Raw genomic sequence first — 13,516 nt, 5'->3', positions numbered from 1 at the left:
GGAAACTCCCCCTTATGAAACTATCAGATCTTGTGAGATTTATTCACTACCATGAGAACAGCATGGGAAAAGACTTGCCCCCATGATTCAGTTACCTCCCTTCAGGTCCTTCTGACAACACATGGGAATTCAAGATGAGATTTGGGTGGGGACACAGCCAAACCATACCAAATATGCCACTTTTGTTTTTGTATGCTTTTATATGCATAGAATATCTATGAATACACAGTAAACAAGGGAAGGGAGCTGGATGATTGGAGAGAAATTCCTGTTCACCGTCACTTGTTTTGTACAGTTTCCGTTTTGTACCAAGTATTTGTATTACCTAACTTTAAAAATGCTCTGATAGGCTGGGCACAGTGGTTCATGCCTGAAATCCCAGCACTTTGGGAGGCCGAGGCGGGCGGATCACTTGACGTCAGGAGTTTGAGACTAGCCTGGCCAACATGGTGAAACTCCATCTCTACTAAAAATACAAAAATTAGCTGGGCATGTAATCCCAGCTACTTGGGAGGCTGAGACAGGAGAATTGCTTGAACCTGGAAGGCGGAGTTTGCAGTGAGCTGTGATTGTGCCACTGCACTCCAGCCTGGGTGACAGAGGAAGACTTTGTCTCAAAAAAAAAAAAAAGCTCTGATAGTTTTCATTTGTGGTTGTCTTTTTGTGTAAGGCAGAACACTGGATGCTCTATCCAGGCAGGCAGGATGGGTTCTGTTTCAGACAGCATAAAGACCAGTAGGAAAGATTAAACATATGTACCATGTTTCTAGACCGCTTGTTAAGAGTTGTCATTTTTGCATTGTCCAAATATTCTGCCCATTATTTTTACTGAATTGTTTATTTTTTTATTATTGTGTTGAAGAGTTCTTTATGTCCTGAAGACAAGTCCTTCGTCAGATATTTGTTTTGCAAATATTTTCTCCAAATTTGTGGCTTGTCTTTACATTTTTATAACACTATCTTTTGAACAGCAAGTTTAAAATTTTAATAAAGTGTTATTTATTTATTTTTCTTTTATCGTTTGTGTTTTTAAGCATCATATATAAAAACTCTGCGTCAGTGAGAGGTTGGCAAACTAACGACCTCATTCAGCCCACTACTTGTTTTTGTAAATAAAATATTATTTGAATATAGCTGTGAACATTTGTTTATGTATTGTCTATGGCTGCTTTCATGCTGCAATGGCAGAGTTGCGTAGTTTCAACAGAGACTGTTTGACCCTCTGCAGGATAAGTTTACCAACCCCTGGGCTAACCTATAATCCCAAAGATGTTTTTCTATGTTTTCCTAAGTTGTATAGTTTTGAATTTTGTATAGTTACGTCTATTAATTTTTGTATAAGACATGAGGTGTGGGTTGAGGGTTTTTGTTTGTTTGTTTTGGCACATGGACTGCCAATTGTTCCAGCACCATTTGTTGCAAGACAGTTCTCTTTCCATTGAGTTACTCTGGTACTTTTGTTTGAAATCAATTGACCATAATATGTAGATTTATTTCTGGACTATCCCTTTCTGTTCCATTGATCTTTGTGTTTATCCTTATGGCAGAATCGCAGTATCTTAATTGCTGTAGCTCTATAGAAAGTCTTGAAATCAGTGAATCTAAGTCTTCCAACTTTGTTCTTCTTTTTGAAAAGTGTTTTGACTATTCTAGTTTCTTTGCATTTTCATAAAATTTTAGAATCAGCTCTTCAGTTTTTATAAAAAGCCTGCTGGGATTTTAATTGGATTTACATTAATTTGGGGGAAAATTGACATCTTAACAATATTGATTGATCTGATATGTGAAAATAATGTATCTCCAATTATTGAGGTCTTTCATTTCTCACTGTACTTTATATATTTTATATATATAATATATGTGTGTATATATAATGTGTATATATATATTTTTTTGAGATTGAGTCTCGCTCTGTTGTCCAGGCTGGAGAGCAGTGGCATGATCTTGGCTCACTACAACCTCTGCCTCCTGGGTTCAAGTGATTCTCCTGCCTCAGCCTCCCGAGGAGCTGGGACTACAGGCGCATGCCACCACGCTGAGCTAATTTTTTGTATTTTTAGTAGAGAAGGGGTTTCACTGTGTTAGCCAGGATGGTCTTGATCTCCTGACCTTGTGATCTGCCCGCCTTGGCCTCCCAAAGTGCTGGGATTAAAGGCGTGAGCCACTGTACCCAGCCTGTACTTTATATTTTTGAGCACACAAATCTTGCATTTATTTTGTTATATTCTATTTCTTTTTAATGCTTATACAATTGCTACTATTTTGTGAATTTATTTCTAATTATTCATTACTACCACTAGAAGTACAATTTAATTTTGTGTGTTGACCTTGTCTTCTGCAATTTTACTCAATTCATTTAGTAGTTTTAGTAGTAGAAATTTATTAGGTAAATTCAGTAGATTAATCCTTTGGGATTTTCTATATAGACAATCTTGTCATTTGTGGAAAAAACCAGTTTGGTTTTCCCTTTTAAAATCCATCTTCTGGCTTTTATTCCTTCTTCTTACATCACTGTACTGACAGTGTAGTACAATATAGTACATTGTTGAATAGGAGTGGTGAGAGCAGACGTTCTTGCCTCCCTCGTTCATCATCTTAGGAGACAACGTTTAATCTTTTGTGATTATGTATAATGTTAGCTATATATTTGTTATAGATACATAGGTTGAGGATGTTCTCTTCTGTTTCTGGTTTTCTGAGAGTTTTGAATCATGAATGATTGTGGAAGTTTTTCAAATGCCTTTTTTTTTTTTTTTTTTTTGAGGCAGGGTCTCACTCTGTCGCCTAGGCTGGAGTGCAATGGGTGATCTTGGCTTACTGCAGCCTCTGCCTCCCAAGTTCAAGTGATTCTCCTGCCTCAGCCTCCCGAGTAGCTGGGATTGCAGGTGTGCGCCACCACGCCCTGCTAATTTTTGTATTTTTAGTAGAGACGGGGTTTCATCTTGTTGGCCACGCTGGTCCCAAACTCCTGACCTCAAGTGATCTGCCCACTCGGCTTCCCAAAGTGCAGGGATTACAGGCATGAGCCACTGTGTCCAGCCCAAATGCCTTTTTTTTTTTCATTAATTAAGATGATCATTTATTTTTCAGTCTGTTGATGTGGTGGATTACATTAGTAGATTTTCTTTCATATGTTGAACCAACATTGCATTCTTGGGATAAATGGTATTTGGCTATGATACATATTTCTTTCTGTATATTGGCTAGATTCATTTGGTTAAGATATTTTCCATCTATGTTCATGAAAGTATGATGGTCTGTAGTTTTCTTACAGTTTGTTTTGGTCTGATTTTTCTATCAGGGTCAATACTATATTCTCATAAAATGAATTGAGAAATGTTTTCTTCTTGTTTCTGGAAGAGTTTTTGTAATATTGGTGTGATTTCTTCATTAAATGTTTAGTAGAATTCACCAAGGGAGCCTTTGTCATGGAACTGTTTTCATGGGAAGGTTTTAAATTATGAGTTAAGGAATTGGTACATTTTATCTAAGTTGTGGAGTTTATTGCCATAAAATTGTTCAGAATATTCCCTAATTACCCCTTTAATAGCTATAAAATCTCTAGTGATGTCTCCTTTTCATTACCAATGTAGGTAATTTGTGGTTTCTGTCTTTTTTTCTGATCACTCTGGTCAGAAATTTATTTCGTTTCATTGAACTTTTCAAAGAATTAGATTTATGTTTCATAGATATTATCTATGTTTTGTTTTCCATTTTTTTTTCTTCAAATTGCTTTGTATTTAATTTACTCCTCTTCTTTTTCTACCTCCTTAAGATGGAGGCTTAAATTATTGATTCAAGACCTTACTTGTTTTCTAATGTAAGTATTTCATGCTGTAAGTTTCTAAAAACTACTTTAGTAGTATCCCTGTTTTTTGTTTTGTTTTGTTTTTCATTTTTTAAGGAGCAGAGGTTTAATAGGCAATAGGAAGAGAAAGGAAAACAGCTCTGTCTCTAATGAGAGAGAGGGGACTTCGGAGAGGAAAAGAGGACGGGAGATATGGCAGTCATGAACAGGAAAGAAGGAAATTACGATAGAAAAGTTGGAGATCCTGTTGCTGACACCCCTTTGGGCAGTTGGAGGCTGAGGTCAGTCCAGAAACCTTTGGATAATACCAGGGGTTAGTCCCAGCCAGAAATCCTCAGTTGCTCTAGAACCTCTTCCAGCCTCACATGACGGCTAAATCCTCTGTGAAAGGAAGCTGGTTCAAACATGGCTAACATGGCCAGCAATCTGTGGATGCTGAGGGATTCTTGATGTTCTCTCTAGTAAGTCACACATCCGAGTCTTTAAGAATGGCAACCACGCTAACCGTGTTTTTAGCTGGCTGACGGATGCCTGTTAGTGATTTGATTTGATTCTAAAATGGAGGCTGAGAGCTCCAAAATGAAAGGACAGGGTTGGAGTCCGCTTTTCTACTTACCATTTTGATGAATGTTGTACCTTGTTATCCCAGACGAGGTTCCCAATATGAAGTGGCTGTGTTGTCTGGGGTAAATACCCGGAGTTCATCAGCTCACACCAGGAAAATTTAGGACACAGATACACACGAGGAGTTTAGAAGCAGTGGTTTAATAGGCAAGAGAAAGAGAAAGAAAGAAAAAGGAAAATAGCTCTCTCTATAGTGAGAGAGAGGGGACTTCTGAGAGGAAAAGGCCCTCCACACAAACGTTGATATTTTCTCTTTTAATTTTCACTCAATTAAAAATATTTTCTAATTTTCTTCACTTTTTTATTTTACCCATGGAGTATTTTAGAAACATGTTGTTTAATTTCCAACTCTTTGGTATTCTTAATCTATCTTTCAGTTATTAATTCTAATTTAATTCCATTTTGGCCAGAAAAAATACATTATTTGATTTAAAGTATTTTAAATATCTTAAAGTTTGTTTTATGGACCAGAATACGGTCCATGTTGGTGAGTATTCCCTGTGCTCCTGAAAAGAACATAGTTTTTGCTCTTATGTAGAGTGTTCTGTAAATGTCCAATTTGATCAAGTTAGTTGGTAATGTTTTCAGGTCTTCTGTATCTTAGTTATTTTCTGTCTTCTTGTTCTATTGATTAATAACAGGAGTATTAATCTCTATAACTGTAATTGTGGATTTGCCTATTTCTCCTTACAGTCCTATCAATTTTTGTTTCATTTAATTTGAAGTTGTATTGTAAGATAGTAACACATTTAGGATTGCTATGTCTTCCTAATCAATTGATTCTTTGTAATTATATAGTGTTCCACTTTATTACTGGAAATATTTCTTGTTCTGAAGTCTGTTTTATCAGATATTATTAAATCAGTTCTGTCTTTTCTTTCTATTCTATCCTTTTTACTTAACTTTTCTCTTCATATTTAAAGTGGGTATCTTGTAGATAGGATGTAGTTGGATCTTGTTTTTAAAATTTGACCTCATAATTTAGTCTTTTAATTAGGATACTTAGATTATTTCTATTGAATTATCGATGTTTGGATTTAAACATACCATCTTGCTAGTTTTCTGTATTTTGGGCCTTTTTTGTTTATTTTTTCCTCTTTATTTTATTTTCAGTTCCAGGATACATGTGCCAGATGTGCAGGTTTGTTACATAGGTAAACATGTTCCATGGTGGTTTGCTGCACCTATCAACCCATCACCTAGGTGTTAAGCCCAAGGTGCATTAGCTATTTATTCTGATACTCTCCCTTCCCCCACTCCTGTGACAGGCCCCAGTGTGTGTTATTCCCCTCCCTGTGTCCATATGTTCTCATTGTGCAGTTCCCAATTACAAGTGAGAACATGTGGTGTTTGGTTTTCTGTTGCTGTGTTCGTTGCTGAGGATAATGGCTTCCAGCTCCATCCATGTACCTGCAAAAGACATGATCTCATTCTGTTTCATGGCTGCATAGTATTCCATGGTGTATATGTACCACATTTTCTTTAGTTTATCATTGATGGGCATTTGGGATGATTCCATGTCTTTGCTACTGTGAAGAGTGCTACAGTGAACATATGCTTGCATGTGCCTTTGTGGTAGACTGATTTATATTCCTTTGGGTATATCCCCAGTAATGGCATTGCTGGGTCAAATTTAAAAGAAGAAAGCAACCCCATTTAAAAGTGGGCAAAGGACACGAACAGACACTTCTTGAAAGAAGACATTTATGTGGCCAACAAACATATGGAAAAAAGCTCAACATCACTGGTCATTAGAGAAATTTAGAGAAATGCAAATCAAAATCACAATGAGATACCATCTCATGCCAGTCAGAATGGCTATTATTAAAAAGTCAAGAAACAACAGATGGTGGTGAGACTGTGGATTAATAGGACACTTGTATGCTGTTGGTGGGAATATGCATTAGTTCAATCATTGTGGAAGACAGTGTGGCAATTCCTCAAAGAACTAGAACCAGAAATTTTTTCTCCTTTTCTTGCCTTGTGTTGAATTAATCCTTTTCCATGATTCCACTTTATCTCTACTCTTAGCTACTTATTTACCTAGTGCTTGCTATAGGTCATGGTTCCTAAACCTTGATACTATTGATATTTTGGGCCAAATAATTCATTGTTGTTGTTGGGTGGGGGAGTGGCTATCTTGTATGTATTGTAGGATTTTTAACAGCATCCTCAGCGTCCACCTGCTAGATGAGAGTAGCAACCACTCCCCATTCCCAATTGTGACAACCAAAAATGCCTTCAGACTTTGCTAAATGTTTTCCTGGTGGTAGCAACCGTGGGTTGGGGGTGGGAATTGCCCTTTTTTGAGAACTGCTACTCTAGAGTTTGAAAGATATATAACTTATCACATTCTTCCTTTAAATAATATTATGCCCCTTTATATGTCATATAATCATTTTACAGCACTGTACTTCAATTTTGTACCTCCCCTTTTTATGTCATGTTGTTACACATTTTACTTCTATGTGTTACTAACCCTACAATACAGTCTTATTAATTTTTGCTTTAGTTGGTAAATAACTTACAGTGAACAAAGTAAGAAAAAGTAGTCTTTTATATTTATCTTCTAATGCTCTTCGTCTTTACCACCCTCTCTTTCTCCCTCTCACGTCCCCCTCCCCCCTCCCCTCCTCCTCCTCCTCCTCTTCTTCTTCCTCTTTCTCCCCTCCCTTCCACCTTTTTTGATAGATCCAAATTTTTACCTGGTATTATACTTCTGCCTGAAGAACTGCCTTTAACATATTTTGTGTCTTCAGGGAGTGAATTATCTCAGGTATTATTAGTTAAAAAAAAAAAAAAACCTTTATTTTCAAAAAGTATTTTTGCTGGTTATTGAATTCTATACATAGAACTGAATTCTATGTTCAGTTTTTTTTCTTTCAATCCTTGAAAGGTATATACTCCGTTCTCTTTTGGCTTGCCTACTTTGCTGATAAGAAGTCTTCTGTAATTTTAATCTTGGTTCTTTGTATGTAATGTTTTTTTCTCTCTCTACCTTTGCGATTTTTATCTTCGTTTTCAGCAGTTTGGCTATGATATATCCGTGTATGTTTGTTTGGTGTGTGTGCTTTTGGTGTTTATGATGAAGGGTTCTTTGGGATTTTTTGGATCTCTGGTTTGTTGCCTTGGGTTCATTTGGGAAAATTCTTGACCATGATCTCTTCCCATATTTTTTGTGTCCATTATTTTTTTTTTTTTCCTGGGAGTAGTAGACATTCCGATATAATTCAGCTCTTGAATACTCCAAATTGTATTTTTCCCCCCGCTCTTTTTAACTTTGGTTTCATTCTGGATTGTTTTTATTGACCTGTCTGCAAGTTCACTTGTTCTTTCTTCATCCCTGTCCAGACTACTGTTGAGCCAGTCAAAGTGTTACTGAACTAAACTAAGTTTGTTTGCCTGTGTGCAGCGGAAAACTGTATTAGTCCATTTTCACGCTGCTGATAAAGACATACCCGAGACTGGGAAGAAAAAGAGGTTTAATTGGACTTACAGTTCCACATGGCTGGAGAGGCCTCAGAATCATGGCGGGAGGCGAAAGGCACTTCTGAAATGGTGGTGGCAAGAGAAAATAAGGAAGACGCAAAAGTGGAAACCCCTGATAAAACCCATCAGATCTCGTGAGACTTACTCACTATCACGAGAATAGCACGGGAAAGCCTGGCCCCCATGATTCAATTACTTCCCCCTGGGTCCCTCCCACAACATGGGGGAATTCTGGAAGATACAATTCAAGTTGAGATTTGGGTGGGGACACAGTCAAACCATATCAAAAGCCAAACACTGAAGCAGCAGGTTTTTGTAGAGGGAAAAGTTTATTGCAAGGCCGCCAAACTAGGAGACAGGAGAGTGGCTCAAATCTGTCTCCTGAGCTGGGGCATGTTTTATAGTCAGATAGTAATGAGGCATGATCTAATTGGATCTTGCAGTGAGGTGGTACCTAGAGGTGTAATCTGATTGGAGCCTGTCTTGGGGTAATGCCAGGGCTTGATCTGATTGGATCCTGAATCTTGCCATAGGCTGTCTGCTTCTTAATTCAGTCCCTGTTCCTTAGTCTGATCACTTAGGTTCCACTTGTGGTTGCGTGCTTGGTTTATCTGGGCATGCTCAGGTTGTGTGACATTCAACCTGGGGGTCCATGGCAACTGAAAAACAACTCACAACTTTGTTACATGAAAGTTGAATCAGACTGGGGTAGTGCAGTCAGAAAAAGGATTTTTCACCTCTGGTATCTTTTTCTTTTTGTTTTTAGCTTTCATATCTTTTTAAAGTTTCCATCTCTCTGCGGAAAGGACAAGAGAGACTAAGGTGATCCTCTTTTGCTGCTGCCTCTTGTCAGGTTGTTTGTATTGGAGGCTGAATCAGTGTAATCAAGAGTTGAGCTGATTTTGGGTTTTGTCACCGTCATTACCCTCTCAGTGCACCACAAGCTTCATATTTCTCTAGCAGTTGGCTGCTGGTCCCTTGTGTTTAGAGAATGGCATGTCGCTCTACAAGATTTTTCTCTGTGTTCCTGTATCATCCTCATCTTCCAACAGTCTTTGCACATCTGTGCAACAGAAGTACCAATATTTCGTTACCCCTCTCCCAGTGATAGCCTATTGTTTGTTATTCAGTGCCATGCTTGTGGTACAGAGCAGGCTTCTCTTTTGTTCTGGTTCAGACTCAGTTGTATTCAGGTCATTTGTCCTGGGCATCAGTTGGGCTTTCTCAGCCTCAGCATTCCTGCCCTCTCTTTCTTGTGACCTGCCCTTTCTTCCATGTGTTTGTGGTAGGTCATGGACAGGAATATCCTTCTTTTCCCACAGTGGTGGTAGAAATCTCTTTGGTATTGGTGCAGGATTTTCCTGCTCTGTACTCCACCATGGTGGCAGAGGTTCTTTTGCCTCTACCCCTCTCCTAGCAACATTATATCTTTCCCTGTCACATGACTGAGAGTGTTTGTCTATCTCTTCCCCAGAGGCAGAAGCATTTTGCTTCTGTTCTGCCCTGAAGCAATGGATTTTTGCCAGGACCTTTGGTTAGAGGATTTTCTGTTCTCCTAGTGGCTTGAGGCTTTTTTTCTGTGTTAGAGAACAGTTGGGGAATCAGGCTTCAGCCTTGTCCTAGACACCTCCTGCACACTTCCCCTAATGATGAGGGCTCTCTCTGGTTTCCTGTCCTACTGTTATACTAATCTTTCTTGTGAGCAGCTGGTCAAGGCACGTGGAAAATCTTGCAACTGAGTGAGAACTTTCCTTATGTCTGGGGTCCCCAGCTATTCTAAACTGACATAGAAGGTTACACTTGGTCTTTAAGAATTTGTTAAAATTTTAGCTAATTTTTTCTTTTACTATTGTATAGTGGCCACTTCTTTTTCTGTGACCTGCCGAAGGTCAGACAGTTTGTGTGTAGTCTTTGCTTGGAGGAGTTATCCCTCCAAGAAAAGGAATAAAATGTACTTGGAATTTTATTAAATTTGCTTGATTGCCTTGTGACCTCCACTCTTTGTTAGACCAAGAGAAGTTTTGATTTTATAGATAGGATTTTTTTTCTCATTAGGATGGAAATGACATTCTTTTGTGGCTTTCTGCATTCTAAGCAGAAATAGAGCTACTTAGAGTTCTTGACAATTTAAAAATTCTGTTTATGCTGATCCTCCTTTAATGTTTTCCCTTTTCCCTCATCTGCCTCTTGATCACTTCATCTTTTAGGATTGAACCCCAGCTATTTCCTCCATGAAGCCTTTCCTGATTCCAATAAGTAGAATGGAGCATTCTTAACTGTGTCTCTTGTAGGACGTGTTTTATGTTTTTGCAGGCCCATTGAAACCCTCAGTGAGATTGGGCAGTTTCCCCTAAGATTTTGCAAGTTTATGAGCATAATGGTTGTTGAGTTTTTATATAGGATCATAGAGTAAACTTGAGATAAAAGATAAAATGATGTACAAGGAAGCTCGTATTTATTAATCAAATACAAATTTGTGAAATCACACCACAGAGGTTTCTGTGCTGTTTGTGTAGTTATTGCCTTTGAACTAAATTATTGTCAGAAATAAGACTTAAATTCATAAAATCTAATTTTTGAAAAATAGGGGATTCGTTATACAAACTAGTATATATTGACGCAATGGAATATTGTAGAGCTGTAAAAGCAATGAAGAAACATTTCCTAACTTGGATATCCAGGACATACTGCTGAATAAAAAGTAAGATGCAAAACTGAACATTTTTTGTAAGAAGGCAGGAGGAATAAGACTGTATTTGTAGGTAAACGTCTTTGCGTAAAGCATTGCTGGAAGAATATACAAGAAACTAGTAAAAGTGGTGACCTACAGTAATCAAGGGCAAAGTGACCTGCATATGGATGATGTGGGAATGAGGCTTCTTAGATATAGGTTTCCTTTTATATCATTTTGATTTTTAAATCATGAATATAGCATGTATTCAAACAATGAAAACCAATAGACATAACTATGTAGATATTGAAAGATAGGAAGATCTGAAAAATTCTTCAGAGCTGATAAAAATGTTAGTCTATGAAACAAAAACTGGATGTGAGATGCTTTTATTTTACATAAGCCAGCTTTCTTCAATGAGAGAGTGAATACAAAGTGTGGAAAATTGTGAAGGACAAGGTTTTATGAATCTGGCTCCAGATAGAGAAATATGTAAAAAGGTAGCTTTCTAGCACAATTAGGAAGGTTTTGGTTTTAGATGCAGTAGTAGTGTGGATGATCACTCAAAGTAGAAAGGAGCACTTTGTATAGGTAAAAACTGTAACAGAAGTACACAGTACGTGGAATGGGCAAGGCAGCCATTTCTTACTCCTGAAATCACCAGGAATACCCTTGGAATCTGATAAGATGTGTTTATTGTCAGAAAAAATAGATGAAAATACTAAGAATATTCTTATCACAAATTAAAACGTGTAAAGAAACAATAATTACTTAAATAAATTGTAGCTCAGAGACCAACCTTATGGGCAAACAAATGAAATATAAAAGAAGAAACTTTGTAAACCAAAGGATGATGAGAATTCCTTAATGTTGCTGGGAAAAACTGGTTGGTAATTTGAAATGCAGGTCAGTTTAGAGCCAAATCTCATTCTGTACATTATATGAAATGAAATACCGAGAAGATTAGTCCATAGAAAAATGAAAATCAGAGTATTATCTACTATTATTAAAGGGGGAGAAATTTCAAAGCAGAGAAATAATAAAAGATATGAAAAATGCAATGATGGGCAAATCCATCCACCTGAAAATAAAATCTTCTGTATTAAGGGCCAGCGATAAGACTGGAGAACGTGTTAAAAGTAAGCAAGATAAATAGTACAAGTTGAGCAACCCAAGTTTGAAAATCTGAAATCTGAAATGCTTCACATTACAAAACTTTTTGGATGCTGACATGCGCACAAAGGAGCATTTTGAATTTCAGATTTTTGGATTTCAGATTCTCAACTAGTAGGGGTAGAGTGGCAGAAGTTTGGGAAAAAGGCAGTGTGAATTATGGGAGAAGGACCTAATTAATGGTGCATTAAGGGTTGCTGCACAGCATTCGGTGTCTAGTTGAATTTTGAGACCATAATTTTATAGCAGGATCAAGTCACATGGTTGTGTGATTGTTCTCTAGCAGGCAATTGGATTAGGAGTTTGAGGGTGGTGAAGCTGAAGCAAGAAATAGCATACTATGTGGATTTATAGTTGGGGAGATAACCAAGATTTTGAAACTGGAGATAACAAGCAACTAGAATGGAGAAAGAGTAGGTAGAGTGCATCCAAGGGAATGAGTCTAGACTCAGGTTAGAAAAAATAGAGTGAGATATTGAATGATAAATTGAAGAAGAGGGTCATACAGCCAGATGGGACATCACAGGGAAGGAAGGAAATTGCTTGTGAGGATCTGGAAGTGTCACTCTGGAGAATTTTGTCTCTACCGTGTTATCCTTCACTCTAAAGCATTATTTTCGAGAGCCAGATTTAGCCCAGTGGTTGAAAGAGTTGGTCAGGATGGTCAGTGATGAGAGTTGGCCAGTGAGTGGTCAGAGTTGGTCATCATTCTCAGTGATGAGAATGTATAGATGATCTGTTTTACTTACGTAAGAGGGATTTCCAGAGGTCCTTGTGGAAAAAGTTGGAAGCAAGGGTAGCAGTGGGAGACCAAATGGAATAGATGAGAAAGCATAACTGGGGGCGTGCAAATAGGACAGAGGGTAGTTGGCTAGAATGGTTTGTGTTTTGAATAAAGTCCAAGAGTGATAGGGGTAGGAGTCACAGGTAGAATTTACTAGCCCTACATTTCTGACCTGCGGTATAATGACCGTCTCTGGAGCCTGATCCACTGCCTGTCTTTGTGATTATAAAGAGAATGTTAGTAAAAAGCTTAACCCTGGGTGGTAAAACCTAAATTAGTTTGGCCTTAAATAGCAAAAGCCAGTAAAACTCTCTTTTTTTTTTTTTTTTTTTTTTTTTTGAGACAGGATCTCACTCTTTCACCCAGGTTGGAGTGCAGTGGCGTGATCCTAGCTCACTGCAGCCTCAACCTCTTGGACTGCAGCCATCCTCCTACCTCAGCCTCCCAAGTAGCTGGGACTACAGGTGCATGCCACCAAGCCCAGCTAATTTTGTATTTTTTGTAGAAACAGAGTTTTGTCATGTTGCCCAGGCTGGTCTTGAACTCCTGAGCTCAAGCAGTCTGCCCACCTTGGCCTCCCAAAGTGCTGGGATTATAAGCATGATCTACTGTACCATTAATTTAGTAAAATCTAATTTGTAATATCCCACTTCCAGTGGCCTAGGATGGAATAATAGCCATGATATCAGGTGCTTCTTTATGACAGAGTTCTTCTGCTAGGAACCTTGTTTCCTTTTACTGTTCCACTTTACCTGAAACTGGATACTCAGGCTACTGCTGCTGGAGTGACTTCAGCAACTTCCCTGGAATACCAAGGCAAGCCCCAATTGATTGCATACCTCCTTTGGGGATCTGAGCTTTTAAAAAAGCTAGCAACTACCTTTTATCAACTTGATATATTTATCTATTATATCTTTAATCTTTAAATTAGTTTTTAAAAACTTGTTGGTGCTGACAAGAATGAGAA

The 13,516-nt window shown here is 38.0% G+C and overlaps 2 protein-coding genes across 2 annotated transcripts in view; both read left to right on the top strand.

Annotated features, from left to right (window-relative positions):
* The window catches only part of NCOA1 (nuclear receptor coactivator 1), a 278,197-nt gene that overhangs the window by 51,309 nt on the left and 213,372 nt on the right, over window positions 1–13,516 (top strand). The gene's annotated exons all lie outside the window — the stretch shown is intronic.
* Window positions 1–13,516, top strand: part of LOC114671808 (uncharacterized) — a 79,465-nt gene that overhangs the window by 51,556 nt on the left and 14,393 nt on the right. The window lies entirely within an intron of this gene.

This window comes from Macaca mulatta, chromosome 13, assembly GCF_049350105.2.
Source record: "Macaca mulatta isolate MMU2019108-1 chromosome 13, T2T-MMU8v2.0, whole genome shotgun sequence".
NCBI lineage: Eukaryota > Metazoa > Chordata > Mammalia > Primates > Cercopithecidae > Macaca > Macaca mulatta.
The sequence above is the reverse complement of the archived record's forward strand: the minus strand, read 5'-3'. Positions and strand labels throughout refer to the sequence as shown.